Source organism: Suncus etruscus, chromosome 9 (assembly GCF_024139225.1).
Source record: "Suncus etruscus isolate mSunEtr1 chromosome 9, mSunEtr1.pri.cur, whole genome shotgun sequence".
NCBI classification, from domain to species: Eukaryota; Metazoa; Chordata; class Mammalia; order Eulipotyphla; family Soricidae; genus Suncus; species Suncus etruscus.
In genome coordinates, this window is record NC_064856.1 from 98,113,885 (window position 1) to 98,129,791 (window position 15,907).

General features: G+C 37.5%; 2 non-coding genes and 1 pseudogene across 2 annotated transcripts; 2 read left to right on the plus strand and 1 right to left on the minus strand.

Moving 5' to 3' along the window:
- Positions 1-568: 568 nt before the first annotated feature.
- On the minus strand, positions 569-701 carry LOC126019384 (small nucleolar RNA SNORA51). Its single transcript, XR_007499107.1, has one exon. It is a non-coding gene; the product is annotated as a small nucleolar RNA SNORA51 (small nucleolar RNA).
- Positions 702-10,180: 9,479 nt separating this feature from the next.
- LOC126018611 (olfactory receptor 4A8-like) lies at positions 10,181-14,963 on the plus strand (annotated as a pseudogene).
- On the plus strand, positions 12,117-12,281 carry LOC126019515 (U1 spliceosomal RNA). Its single transcript, XR_007499192.1, has one exon. It is a non-coding gene; the product is annotated as a U1 spliceosomal RNA (small nuclear RNA).
- Positions 14,964-15,907: the final 944 nt, after the last annotated feature.

Sequence of the window (15,907 nt, forward strand, 5' to 3'; positions counted from 1 at the left end):
GTTGAGACCATGTATTATTTCTATGATGAATTATGTTATAGTTATTATTGTGTCACTTAAATTGTTTCTTATTTTTGTATATTCTAGATAATTTAATAATGTCTGATTTTGGCCACGTTGCTTAATCCATTACAATTTAACATGCTTTAGATTTTAATATTAATTATAGATATAGTAAGTATATTATGTGAAATGAATAAAGGCAAATTGTATAAAAATAAATATTATTGACTTTTTAAATTCAAAATGTATCTTGCTACTGCTATTTTTGTTGTTTATTTTTGTGAAAACCCAATAACACTCTGACACTCAGGGGTTACTCCTGGCTATGCACTCAGAAATTGCTCCAGGCTGGGGAACCATATAGCATGCCAGGGTTTGAACCAAGGTCAGTCCTGGGTTAGCCATGTGCAAGGCAAATGCCCTACCACAGCACTACCACTCTGACTGTTACTGCGTTTTTGACATAGTATTTCCAGAAAAATATTAATCTTCCAAGATTTTTGTTAGTTTTTCTCTTGTTTTTAGATTGGTTGCATTCAAGGCAAATGTCTTACAGTGCTATTTATTTTGTTCTCCAATTCACAACACAGACCAGGAAAAGGGCCTGGGTTGAAGTATATATGGGGTGCATTTACTGTACCTCCTCTTTTTATACAGTCAGTGTAATGAACACAGCCTGTGGTAAGGATTGGGAGGCCTTATCTTTTATTTTATTTATTTTGATTTTTTAAATATATCTATATCTTTATCTATCTATCTATCTATCTATCTATCTATCTATCTATCTATCTATCTATCTATCTATCTATCTATCTATCTATCTATCTAATCCTTCACCAGTGCAACATTCCCATGACCAATATCCCAAGTGTCCTTCCTCCCCACCCCACACCATCCTGTACTCTGGACTGGCTTTCTATTTCCCTCATTCAGTCACATTTTGTTATGATAGTTCTCAGTGTAAATATTTCTGTGACTGCACTAAACGATCCCTGTGGTGAGCTTCATGTCAGGAGCTAGACCCTCCAGACCTTCTCTATTTTGTCTCTGAGAATCATTACACAAATGTTTTTTCATTTTTCTCAAAACCCATAGATGAGTGAGACCATTCTGTGTTTATCTTTCTACCTCTGACTTATTTCACTCAGCATAATAGATTCCATATACATCCATGTCCATGTATAAGAAAATTTCATGACTTCATCCCTTGATGGCTGCATAATGTTTCATTGTGTATATGTCCCACAGTTTCTTTAGTCATTCACAGTTGCTGCTTCAGTGGTCTCGCTGGTCACATGTTTCAGGTCCTAAAGACTTATAGATAAATGGTATGTTAAAGAGTTTTCTCTGGGCATTCTCGTAGTGCAGGCTGGGTATGGTGGTATCTCGTGTGTCTGAGCCCCGAGATGCCATCTTAGTTTTTCCACCATTTGTATCCAATAACACCTGTGGACAGAAAAGCTGAGAGGTTATTTTATTTAGTAAGATTAAGGCATTAAAACACATTGTTACGAAATGCTTCCGTTGAAGTCAGTAATTTCCCATGGTATTCTTTACCTGTGGTCCTGTATAAGAACCCTAAGGAATTATTCTGGGCCTTTGTAGTAGATGGCTGATTACATACCTGTTCTCTCTATGCTCCTGTTTCTGCTGTTGCTGGTTTCTTTGTGGTATAATGTGTAGTCAAGAGTTTGTGTTCTTCCTTTTCCATTTGTTTTGTGCCCCGCTCCCCGGTATATGTTGACTGTTACAGTGTTTGGAGTTTCTACCCTGTTTAACCCTGTTAGTTGATTGTTTATTATTAGTTATATATAGGTGTACGTTCTAGGTGCGTCGGAATAGTGCTATCATTCTGTGTTTATCTTATGTCTTCTGACTTACTCCATTTAACATAATATGTTCTATGTCCATCCAGGTTGCTGCAAAGTCTGTGATTGTATCATTTCTGACTGCCATGTAGTACTCCATTTTGTATAGATACCACATCTTTTTTTAATTTTTTGGCCACACCCATTTGATGCTCAGGGGTTACTCCTGGCTAAGTGCTCAGAAATTGCCCCTGGCTTGGGGGACCATATGGGATGCCGGGGGGATTGAACCGCGGTCCTTCCTTGGCTAGCACTTGAAAGGCAGACACCTTACCTCTAGAGCCACCTCACCAGCCCCTAGATACCACATCTTAATGATCCATTCATCTGTTGTTGGACATTGAGGTTGGTTCCAAGACCTGGCTATTATACTTAGTGCTGAGTTAAATAGTGGGGTGCACACATACTTTGGGATGAATGTCCTTCCAACTTGGGGGTAGATATCTAGGAGAGCAATTGCTGGGTCAAATGGCAGCTCAATTCTGAGTTCTTTGAGCACTCTCTAGACTGTTCTTCATAGGTGTTGGACTAGGGAGCATTCCCACCAGCAGCGGATGAGAGTGCCTTTCATACTGCATCCCCACCAACAGAGATTGTTTCCATTATTTTTGGTGTGAGCCATCCTCTCTGTTGTAAGGTGGTACCTCATTGTTGTCTTGATTTGGATTTCTCTAATGATGAGTGAAGGTGAGCATGTTTCCATGTGTTTGTTGGCCATCTTTTTGTCTTCGTCAGAAAAGTGTCTATTTGTTTCATCTCCCCATTTTTCTATGGCTTTATTTGGTTTTGGGGGGTTCAGCTTTCTGAGTGCTTTGTATATTCTGAATATCAGCCCTTTATCTGACATGTTGAGTGCAAAGATTTTATCACATTGTGTTAAGTAGGGTTTCTTTTGCCATGCAGAAGCTTTTTAGTTTGGTGTAGTCCCATTTGTTTATGTTTGATGCTAAAGTTCTTGCCATTGGCATTCTATCATCAAAGACCTTTTTGATATATAGGTATTTGAGTGTTCTGCCTATTTTTTCCTCAATAAACTTTATAGATTTGGGTCTGATTTCAAGGTCTTAAATCCATTTTGAGTTGATTTTTGTATATGGGGTGAGGTATGGGTCAATTTTAAATTTCTTACAAATGATTTTTCCAGTTGTACCAACACCATTTGTTGAAAAGATGTTCTTTGTCCCATTTCAAGTTCTTGGCTCGCTTGTCAAATATTAGTTAACTGTATATCTGGGGGATTATGTCTGGAAATTCTGTAATAACCCACTGGTCTGAGGCTCTGTCTTTGTACCAGTACCATGCTGTTTTGATGACTATGGCTTTATAGTATAGCTTCAGGTTAGGTAAAGAGATGACCCCCAACATTCTGTTTTTTAGTATGTGTTTGGCTATCCTGAGTCCTTTGTGGTTCCAGATAAATTTTATGATTGATTGTTCTAAGTCTTTAAAGAATGATACCTGAATTTGGATGGGGATTGTGTTAAATCTATATAGAAGTTTGGGTAGGATAGTCATTTTGACTATGTTGATTCTACCTACCCATGAGCATGGGATGTTCTTCCATTTCCCTAGATCCTCTTCAATTTCTTTCTGAAGTGTTTTGAACTTTGCCTGGTATAAGTCCTTCAATTCCCTTGTAAGGTTGATTCCTAGGTACTTGATGTTTTTTGATACTATTTTAAATGGAGTTGTATTCTTAATCTCTCTTTCCTCTACTTCATTATTTGTATAGAAAAATGCTACTGTCTTTTGTGTATTGACTTTGGCTGTATTGGTTTATTGTTTCTAGAAGTTTTACTATTTATTGTTTTCCATGTATATCATCATGTCATCTGCAAAAAGAGATATTTTGAATTCCTCATTTCCTATTTGAATTCCTTTGATTCCCGTCTCTTGTCTTATTGCTATTGCTAGGACTTCTAAGACTATGTTGAATAAGATTGGAGAGAGTGGACATCCTTGCCTTGTTCCTGAATTTAGTGGAAATGCTTTCAAATTTTTTACCATTAAGGATAATTTTGGCTGTGGGCTTTTCATAGATAGCTATTACTATCTTGAGAAAGGTTCATTCCAGACCTATTTTGCTTAGTTTTTTTCAGAGTGAATGCGTGTTGGATTTTGTCAAATGCCTTCTCTGCATCGATTGATATGATCATGTGGTTTTTGTCGTTTTTATTATTGATGTGGTATATGATGTTGATTGATTTGCATATGTTGAACCACCCTTGCATTCCTGAGATGAAACCCACTTGATCATGGTGTATAATATTTTTGGTGTAGTGCTGGATTGGGCTCACTAAGATTTTGTTGAGTATTTTTGAATCTATGTTCATTAGTGAGATTGGTCTGTAGTTTTTTTTTTTCTTGGTGATATCTTTGCCCTCTTAGGGAATCAAAGTGTTATTAGCTTCATAAAAGGAATTGGGGAGGATTCCTGTCTTTTCAATGGTTTGGAAGAGCCTGTGGATCAGTGGAAGTAATTCTTCTTGGAATGTTTGATAGAATTCACCTGTAAAACCACGTGGTCTTGGCGATTTGTTCTTGGGGAGTTTTTCTTAATTACTATTTCAATTTCCTCCATGGTGATTAGCCGGTTTAGGCTTTCTAAATCCTCCTTTTCTAGTCTTGGAAGCTGGTATTTTTCCAAGAATTTGTCACTTTGTTCTGGGTTCTCTAGCCTAACTGAGTATAGTTTTTCATAATATGTCCTCATGATGTGTTGGATTTCTTGGGATACTGTTGCAATCTCTCCCCTTTAATTTGTGATCCTGCTTATTTGGGTGTTATTCCTCTTTTTTTTTTTTTTTTGGTGAGTCTGGCCAGTTGTTTGTCTATCTTGTTTATTCTTTCAAAAAACCAACTCCTGGTCTCATTGATTTTTTGAATTGTTTTCTTAGTTTCTATGTTGTTTATTTCTGCTCTGGTTTTTATTATTTCATGTCTTGTTCTGGTTGTGTTTGGGTTTCTTTGTTGCTATTGTTCCAGATCCTTAAGATGGTCCTTTAAGCTGCTAATTTTGTAGTTTCCTCTTTCCTGACATAGGATTGTATTGCTATGAATTTCCCCTGATTACTACTTTTGATGTGTCCCACAAGTTTTGACAAGTTGTTTCTTTATATGCGTTGTCTCAAGGAATCTTTTTATTTCTTCCTTGAGTACCTCTTTGATCCAGCTGTTTTTGAGCAGCATGTTGTTTAATCTCCAGGTGTTGGATTTTCTCCATTGCTTCATTTTACAGTCAATTTTGACCTCTGTTGCATAGTGATCTGACAGGGTGCTTGTAATGATCCTTACCTTCGTGATTTTATGCAGGTTAGATTTGTATCCTAAGGCATGGTCTATTCTTCAGAAGGTTCCATGTGGAATTGAGAAGAATGTGTACTCTGCTTTCTGGGGGTGGAGGGCCCTATATAGGTATATTAGCCATATTTCTTCTAATTTTTCATTTAGGGCTCTTATTTCTTCGTTATTTTTCTGTCTGGTGGATCTGTCCAGTGGTGATAGTGGAGTATTAAGATCTCCTACTACTATCACATTTCCTTTCATGTGTTTCTCCAGTTTTGTGAGCAGTTGCCATATGTATTTTGCTGGCTCTGCATTAGGTGCATAGATATTAATCAGTGTTAGCACTTCTTGGTCTAGTGTTTCCCTGATCAGTAAGTAGTGACCCTCTTTGTCTCTGATCACTTTCTTGAGGTTGAATGCAATTTGGTCTGATATAAGAATGGCAGTCCCTGCGTTTTTTTGATTTCCATTGGGCTGGATAATTGATTTCCATCCTTTTATTCTAAGCCTGTGCCTATCTTGTACTTGTAGGTGTGTTTCTTGTAGGCAGCAAAAATCTGGCTTATGTTTTCTAATCCAGTTCTCTATTATGTGTCTTTTGATGGGAGAGTTTAGTCCATTAACATTTAAGGAGATTATTGACAGAGAGGGCTGTTGTGCAGTTGTGTTGTTTAGCATGGTTGTTTTTACAATTGGGGATTTGGATTGTGTAAGTCATCTCTGAGTAGGTCATTTAGGGTAGGTTTTGTTTGTAAAAATAATGTGAGTTCATTTTTGTTTGAGAATAATTTTAGTCTTCCCTCCCATATGAATGAGAGTTTTGTTGGATAGTGGACTCTAGGTTGAAAATTTCTTTCATTCAGTCGTTTAAATATGTCATTCCACTGTCTTCTGGCTTGAAGTATTTCATATGGGAGATCTGATTTGATTCTAATGTCCCTTCCTTTGTATGTGAGGGTTTTTTTTCTCCCTTATTGCTTTAAGTAGGTCACCCTTCTCTTTGTTTCTTGCCATTTTAATTACTATGTGTCTTTTAGTTGGTTTGTTGGAGTCTATTTTGTTGGGGACTCTTTTCATCTTCTGGATTTGCTTAAAAGCGTCTTTCCAGAGGGTGGGAAAATTTTCCACATTATTATTTCCCTGACTAATTGTTCTTCCCCTTTCCCTGTTTCCTCCCCTTCTGGTATGCCTACAATTCTTAGATTGTTTCTTTTGTCTTTGTTCATTAAATACTGGACTTTTACTTCCGGTGCTTTTCCTTCTATTTCTTTGTTGGCTTCTTTGTTGTCTTTTGTTTGCAGTTTATATTTGAGTTGTTCTATGTGATTCTTGAGCTGTGCTATTCTGTTCTTCTGGCTTTCTACAGTTTTATGTATTTCTTTTAACTCTGTACGGACTTTTTCATATTTTGTAGCAATTCTTGTTTAATTTGGTTTATTTTCTCATCTATTAATTTCTTGTAATCTCTGGCCAGTGTGTCTTTCATTTCTTAAAGCATGGCTTGGAATTCTATTCTCATGGCTGCTTTTAGGTCTTCCTCTCTTGGGTCTGTGCATTTTGGTGGACTTGAAAACTTGTTCTGATTTCTTTTCATATTCCCTGTTATTAATGTTTTCCTTGGTTTACCCATCTTTCTTTGCATTTATTGGCTTGACTTGGAGTGCAGTGCCTTCAGGTTTCAGCCCACTTTTCCCTCCTGTGGCGTGGGGCTGGGTCCCTTTTTGGGGTGTGGCTCTATGTGAGTATGTTGGGTGATGTCGCTGAGTTTTGGTCCTTCCCTCATCCTCCAGACAAGCCTGGTCAATCGCCACCCACTTCCTGCCAGACAGTGCAGGTTCACTCAGCTTCCTTGAATGGGTACCTTCCACGTGCTCCATTTGGTGACCTCCACACACTCCCTCTGGCGTGTCCTGGGAACTCACAACTCTCTTGAATGGGTGCCTTCCATGCACTCTGGTCAGTGACCTCTACACACTCCCTCTGGCCCGTCTGGGATCTCAGGTTCCCTTGAATGGGCACCCTCCATGTGCTCCGGTTGGCAACCTCTACACACTTTTTCTGGCCAGTCCCAGAAACTCAGGTTCCCTTTGATATTATTTTCTTTACTTTTTAAAATAATTTTTATTTTGACTAATGTAAATATATGAATCTTTCACAGTAATATTTAAGGTACATAGTGACATTGAATGAGGGGCATTCCCACCACCAGTTTTGTCCTTCCTCCACCCCAGTTCCCAGCATCCCCATACTTTGACTCCACCCCCCCCATAGCAAGTATAACTGGTCTCCTACATGTATAGCTTGATGTAGAGTGAGTATCAATTTTGTGGTCATTGAATTTGAGTTTGGTGTTTAAGTCTGATCATATTTTATTTCTACTCAATGATGGTTTGGTCCTGGTACCATCAATTTTCCCCCTCAATTTATAGGGCATAACAAGATAATTTAAGTTATGTGGTTCTGTTTAAAATAAATGAAAAAACAAACAAACAAACAAAAAACAGAGAGGAGTCCTCCGAGAGGTTATAAATACCAATTTAAAAGAAGAAAGGGAAAAAAAGGACAAAAACATAAGAAACAAAAACACCAAAATTAAACAACAAAACAGAACAAAATATAATTAAAAAACCCAAATCAGCAACTACAAAAAAGCACAACAACAAAGATGACAACCAAACAATAACCACGGAAAAGAAAAAAAGAGAGAGAACAAAGGAAGGAGAGCAGGTGTGGAAAGGTTTTGTGCTTCTTCTTCCTTTTTATCCCCCATAGGCATATTTGAGGAAATAGGCATAATTGGGGAACTCAGAAAGGGAATTCCCTTAGCCTAAGAGATACAGGATTTCTCTTCCCTTAAAGCATACTGTCATGGGTATAACTACAGGCTCCATACACGCTGATTTTCACACCCCATGGTCATTTTATGGTGCCAGGAAACTTTTGGATCAGTTGTGGATGATAAAATCAGGCCTCTGTTACTAGAGATCTTGGTATTTTCAGGGGTCATAGGATGAAGCCAAGGATAGAGTCTTTCTTTACTGTTCTAAAATTTCTGTTCCATCACTGTTGTTGTAATCAGTCATATGTAATTGGTGGTCTTGGTTTTTGCACAGATCCTAGGAGGAAGCCTAGGATAGAATCTTTAATTGTTTCCAAAAGTTCTCAGTTGCAGTTGTCAAATTAAAGATCTAGACTTTGAGATCTTGGTTATTGTACAAATCCTAGGCTTTAGCCTAGGCTAGGATCTTTCTTATTGGTTCCAGGATAAGTTCTGCCCAGTCATGGTTGTCAGGGTCAGTCATCTGTAGTTAGCTAAGTTGGGTTTTGCACAGATCAAAGGGATGACATGTCTTCTGATTTCATCTTACCATTAGGTGATTAGATAGGACAACCTGCTTAGATAAAGTTGATCCATTTCTTCATTCTCAGGATGTTAGATATAACACTTTCTATTAAAGAAGAATCTATTCTTATTTATGAGAGATATAGTGCTATTTTTCTGCTTATTATCTTTAATTTTTTGTTGTTGTTGTTGTTTTTGAACAACATATGGCTGTGCTCGGGGATTCTCCTGGCTCTGTGCTTATCAGTCACTCCTGGCATGCCTGGGGGAACATATAAGATGGTTGTAGCATTAAATAATTAACGATGGTGATGGATGGTGAAGGATGGATGGAGGGATTTTTCTCTGCCATCCCAGGCCACATGGCTCTGCAATCCCCATTCAGCTGGTGGGTCCCAGGTTTAGGTGAACAGCGGAATCAGACTCATCCAGAGACAGGCATCAGGAAGCATCAACTTTATTCATGCCCTATCCACCACATGTGTGGCCTATATCATAACCTTTTAAGCATAGAGCCATTCTTAGCTAGACCTGCATCTTAATTCCTGTCAGCCATCTTCCATTTGACCTCCACGCTGGCAAAAGACCAAGAGCGGCCTAATCCCCTGGGTCAAAGGCTTTATCTACCTTTTCCAAGACACCTCCCAGGAATGGGCGGGATCTTGCAGGTAAAGACAAGTTACCTAGGAAGAATGGAGGGATGAGGCTTCATCTCCCCCTTCTCTGAAATATAAAAGAACCATTTGTAATCCAGACTCCACCTTTAGCCAAAGGTGGGTTAATATTTTCATGCAACAACGTAATAAAGTGAAAATTAACATACCAGCCCTTTTCAAAAACATAACATTTCTGCAAAATATACTATACACCTGTAACTTAATATTTTCTTAATGCTTTTCTACCAAGCACTATTCTGGAACTTTCATGTTCCTATACTTTTAAAGTATATTGGGGGAACTTTCTGTTCCTATTAACCTTCCCTACACACAAGTACTACAGCATAAATACATAACATACATTTTAAAAACAGGCTAAGTACATTAAAATACACACAGTAAAACATTTTGCAATTGAAAATATTAACTATGGAAAACAAAACACATTTAAATTATAAAGAAAATGACTTAATCAAGACAAAGATGCAGGCGGTTAGAAATCAGATCTTTAAAAGGGCTAAACTGTTATTACTCCTTTTTTATTTTTTACACTACTACTTAATTTTTTCCCATTACCAACACCAATTGAAAGTGGACTGATTTTTTGAGAACAACCTTTGGCTTGAATTTGGATTTCGACTTCGAAAATTTTGGACTAGGGGCCGGGAAGTTGGCACTAGAGGTGAGGTGTCTGCCTTGCAAGTGCTAGCGTAGGATGGACAGCGGTTTGATCCCCCGGCATCCCATATGGTCCCCCCAAGCCAGGGGCGATTTCTGAGCGCATAGCCAGGAGTAACCCCTGAGTGTCAAATGGGTGTGGCCCCCAAAAAAACAAAAAAAAATGTGAGAAAATTTCGGACTGGACTTTTAGTACTCTGAACATCCAAAAGTCCCCTGTAAAAAAGCTGTGGCCACGGAACCTGCTTGCAAAGTACCGCCCGGAGGGGAGAAAAGGCAGCTGTAATCAGCCAAGAACTCCAACCCTGTGGCAGAAAAGTGGTGAAAAGTGCCTAATCCGGCCCAAGATGGCGAGCCTGGGATCCGCCCTCCAAATCAGAAAAGTGAAACAGCACGAGCACCAGCTGTGGGACCTGGGACCCCATGGTCAACAACAGCGTGAGCAAACCATCTGCGGGGCCTGGGACTATGAAAGTAAACCATGTGGTGAGAACAGTGTGGGACAAATTAATCATCTGGACATTTGGCTTTAGGTGAAGGAATTTCACAATTGGTGTTGGTAATGGGAAAAAATTAGGTAGTAGTGTAAAAAATTTAAAAAAAGGAGTAATAACAGTTTAGCCCTTTTAAAGATCTGATTTCTAACCGCCTGCATCTTTGTCTTAAGTCTTTTTCTTAATAATTTAAATGTGTTTTGTTTTCCATAGTTAATATTTTCAATTGCAAAATGTTTTACTGTGTGTATTTTAATGTACTTAGCCTGTTTTTAAAATGTATGTTATGTATTTATGCTGTAGTACTTGTGTGTAGGGAAGGTTAATAGGAACAGAAAGTTCCTCCAATATAGTTTAAAAGTATAGGAACATGAAAGTTCCAGAATAGTGCTTGGTAGAAAAGCATTAAGAAAATATTAAGTTACAGGTGTATAGTATATTTTGCAGAAATGTTATGTTTTTGAAAAGGGCTGGTATGTTAATTTTCACTTTATTACGTTGTTGCATGAAAATATTAACCCACCTTTGGCTAAAGGTGGAGTCAGGATTACAAATGGTTCTTTTATATTTCAGAGAAGGGGGAGATGAAGCCTCATCCCTCCTTTATTCCTAGGTAACTTGACCTTCCTGCAAGACCCTTCCTATTCCTGGGAGGTGTCTTGGAAAAGGTAGATAAAGCCTTTGACCCAGGGGTAAGTCTGCCCCTTTTGGTCTTTTGCCAGCATGGAGGTCAAATGGAAGATGGCTGAAAGGAGTTAAGATGCAGGGCTAGCTAAGAATAGCAAATGCTTTAAAGATTATGATATAGGCCACACATGTGGTGGATAGGGCATGAATAAAGTTGATGCTTCCTGATGCCTGTCTCTGGATGAGTGATTCTGCCGTTCATCTAAACCTGGGACCTGCCAACTGAATGGGGATTGCAGAGCCACATGGCCTGGGATGGCAGAGAAAAATCCCTCCATCCATCCACCTCCATCCAGCATCCATCGTTAATTACTTAATGCAACAGGTGGTAAAGATAAAATATAGGTTATTGCATGCAAAGCAAGTGATTTGCCCCATGTATTATCTTTATAACCCCTGTTCATGATCTCTTTTTTGAGGAATATTCATATAGTTGAATTATTCTGTTTTAACTAAGTCAATCAATTCGATGGAGTTGAGGTTCAATTGAGTTGAGGTTTATTTCTTTATTTTAATTTTTGTGCTGCAGTCCTACTTGTGTACTCTTATCACAATTTTCCTTTTAAACCTTAAATATTTACATTAGTCCATTATTATGTGAATTATAAATGGTGGAAAGTGTTCTTGTGATATGCTTCTCAGATTCACAATATGGAGAATACATGTCTTAATTCATAGACTTGTAATTTGGTAGAGGGAGTTGGTTTACTACACAATGTTCCAATAACTTGAGCTTCCTTTTTTTTTTTTTTTTTTGGTTTTTGAGACAAATTCAATGATGCTCAGGGGTTACTCCTGGCTATGTGCTCAGAAATCTCTCCTGGCTCGGGGGACCATATGGGACGTCAGGAGATCTAACTGCAGTATGTTCTAGGTTTGCATGTAGCAAGGCAAATTACCTACAACTTGCACCACCACTCTAACCCCAACTTGACACTTTTATTTGTAATTTGTTGCTGAGCTCAATGAAGTCTAGAGTTAAATTAAAAATATTTTAAGTTATATTCATTTGAAAACACCAGGAAATATGATGAAATATGATGAAAGTTTTGTTGTATTATTTCTGTAGGCAAGGTGATCATGGTATTAACATATCCTCCTCTTACTTACCTGGAAAAGGAGATTGCATGATCAAAAAGGTGGTTTACCCGGGAGTGATGTCTACTTATTGCATTCCAGATGTGCTATCCCCTGCAATTTCCCAAAATGTGGAAAACTCTACTGTGTAATATATGGTAGTGGGGGACAGCATTCACCTTCTCCCCTATGGAAAATAATCCTCCTCAAATTAATTTAGTCAATTTAGTCTTTCATTATACTTAACACTTTTATGCATTTTTAAAAATGAGAGCTAAGCCTAAATTGTAAACAATTCATGCCTATAGTTTATATAGCCTCTCTTATATACTATTCCTTCTCTCCACTTCAGAAATCCTACTATCCCTTCACCCCCCCAATCCCAAGCTGATATCCCGCATTATTAATGCTCTTTACCCTCAGTTCTTAACCCATTAGGCATCAAGGCCTACCTCCTAGCCAACAAGCCATTACCCAGCTCCCAAGCAAATGGACACCCACTCAGCCCCAAATCTCGTCCCCCAACAAGGATCTACAACCAACACCCCTACTGACTCATGCTCTGTGGCCCTCCTTCTAACCTCTCCCTGCCAAATGCTGACTGACTTGCACAGCATTTTGATATTTTTAAATCATTAACATTTAGTTCAATATATTTTAGTTTGTATTGTGTTTTATTACACTCATGCATTATTTTAAAGAGTATTTTTTTATTTTCAAACATAGAGGATTTTTCTGTATTCTTCATAATTTTTTCAAGTTCTTTTCCTTCATTTTCAAAGACATGTTTTATGATGAGAATCATAGTTGGAATAGAAAGAATTCTGATGCTGTGAATCAGTCCCTCTGCCTTTGAGTTTACAAACCAAGAATGACATCTCATTACATATAGTGGATTCATCTCACATCTTCTACTGCTAGATTTGGACTTTATCCTCTAGTCTATACTGTGCTCTTTTCAGTCTGAGCATATGCAGTTTGGCATTGATTCACCTCAGAAACTAGGTTTGAAAATATGAATAACTGCTAATCTGATAAATTACAATATTCAAGGGTAATTTTCAGTTGTTTCAGAAATATAGCTAGCATATCTAAAAGCTGTGGAATAGGAAAATATTAATTAGAAGAATTTAATACTTGATAAAAAAGTTCTACAAAAGAAATTTAATTAGAATTTGTATTGCTATTTTCTAGCATTTGAAGGAAAGTCGTAAAATTTATTCCTGAAAACTGTAAATATTTTCAACAAGTACTAGACCTTAATTTGTAGAATGTATAATTAACATACTTATTCTGAGAAAGACAGTATTTTTGGACCTACATAGAACAAGTTGTAAAATTCCTCAAGACAGATATTACCAATTCTATGGACTTACTCTAGGCCAACAAATTTTGTGGTCATTGTCTTCACAGGATCAAGTTGAGAACAACTAATTTCTGTCATCATTAATGTCTCAGCTAGTAAGTTTTCTAAGACTTTAATTAATCATATGAATGACTTGATTACTCTCAATAAGATGCAGGAATGATTGGAGATATAACCATTAATTTGCAATCTCCATAAAATTATTTCACAAGAATCAAGACTATTAAGGCAAAATTGAGTAATTCTCTGAAAAAATTTGCTAAATGTTGGGATCAGAACAGTGTCACAGTGGTAGGGCATTTGCCTTGCATGAGGATGACCCATCTCCCCTGCATTCCATATGGTCCCCCAAGGCAGGAGCAATTTCTGAGCCCATAGCATGAGCAACCCCTGAGCGTCATCAGGTATAGCCCCCAAACAAACAAACAAAATTTTGCTAAAAGTTTATTGTTGGTATACTTCTGAAGAAGATAAACTCAAAACATATTTCTTTATAGCATGATGGGTAACTCACAGTCCTGTTCAAAAAATTATTGCAAGTCAATTTCTCCTTGAAAAGTCCAGAAGAGTAAAAGTAACATTAAAAACAATGTAATCAAATTTGTTTCCCTATATTTCATTCAGTATCTTGAGGTATAAAAAGCATTATTTTTCATCTATATTGAAACAATCGTGTGTAACCTGCTCATTGTTATGACTATTTTTTTCAGACCATCCTGGGATCCCCCATGTACTTCTTCCTCGCCTATCTGTTGATCATAGATGCCCTGTATACCACTGCTGTATATATATATATATATATATATGTATATATGTATATATATATGTATATATATATATATACCTATACTGCTGTATATGATTGCAGACTTGCTTCATGATAAAAAGACCATTTCCTTCCCAGCATGCATAGGCCAAACTTTTCATAGAACACTTTTTGGGGGAGTTTCTGAGGTCTTTCTGTTGATGATGACGGCCTATGATCAATATGTGGTCATCTGCAAGACACTGCACTATCTGACCATCATGAACAAGCAAGTTTGCATCCTGCACTTAGTGGTGTCCTGGACTGGAGGTTTTCAGCACTTCATTGTGCAACTTTTCTTTCTGTATAATTTGCACTTCTGTTGCCCCAATGTTATCAACCACTGTCACCGACCAATATTATGAACCCAATGACCAATATTATGAACCCAATGTCATCGACCAATGTGATATATACCCATTACTGGAACTTGCCGGTAGAGACACCTACTATGTTGGACAGTTGTGGTGGCTGATGGTGGAGCCATCTTCATTATTATTTTGACTTTTCTTCTAATATCCTAAGGCATCATTCTAAATGCCCTGAAAAGTCACAGCCTGGGAGACAGGTGCAAAGTCATTTCTACATGTGATTTCCACATCACTGTGGTAGTTCTCTATTTTGTTTCTTGTATTTTCATGTTTGTTAGACTTGCTTTCACCTTGTCTATTTATAAACCTATAATGGTGTTTCTATGGTAATTTTATTGTTTTTTGTTTTTGTTTTGGGCCATACCTGATAATGTTACTCCTGGCTATGCACTCAGAAATCACCCTGGCTTGGGGAACATATAGGATGCCAAAAGTTCAAACTGCATTCCATCCTAGGTTAGCACATGTAAGGCAAACACCCTACTGCCTGCAACACTGCTCCAGCTCCGGGAACTTCATTGTTGAATTCTTTACTATATACCTTGCAAAATTCTGAGTTAACTAGTAGTTAAATAAGAATGTGTTTTTCAGATAGGTAATGTTTGCCTGTTATAATCCAACTAACATGCAATAAATCCTGAGGTCTGTAAATTAGTTATTTTAAATGGATTCTTTAGAAATATTTACCTAGGGGCCGGAGAGATAGCACAGCGGCATTTGACCCAGGACCTAAGGTTGTTAGTTCGAATCCCGGCATCCCATATGGTTCCCCGTGCCTGCCAGGAGCTATTTCTGAGCAGATAGCCAGGAGTAACCCCTGAGCACTGCCGGGTGTGGCCCAAAAAACCAAAAAAAAAAAAAAAAAAAAAAAAAAAGAAATATTTACCTAGAAAAGAAGCAGAATGATAACCCTTTTTTAGAAGTTAGAAGTTGCTGGTTTGTTTGTTTGGTTTGTTTTGTTTTTCGTAGCTGCTAGTTTTGGTTTTTGGTTTGTTCTTTTTTTTTTTTATACTTTTATTGCTACTCCCTTATTGGATTTTTTTTTTTTTGGTCTTGTTTTGTTACCTTTTTCTTCTCTTTTACCTTTCTTTTTCTAAATGGTTATTTATAACACTTAGACTGACTCATCCTAGATTTTCTCTTTTTATTGTTTGCCTACTTTCTTTCTTTCTTTTCTTCTCACATATCTTTTCTTATATTTTCAACAAAACCATATTACTTAAATCACCTTTATCTGTCTTGTAATTTGAGAGCGAAAAAAATGAATGGTATCA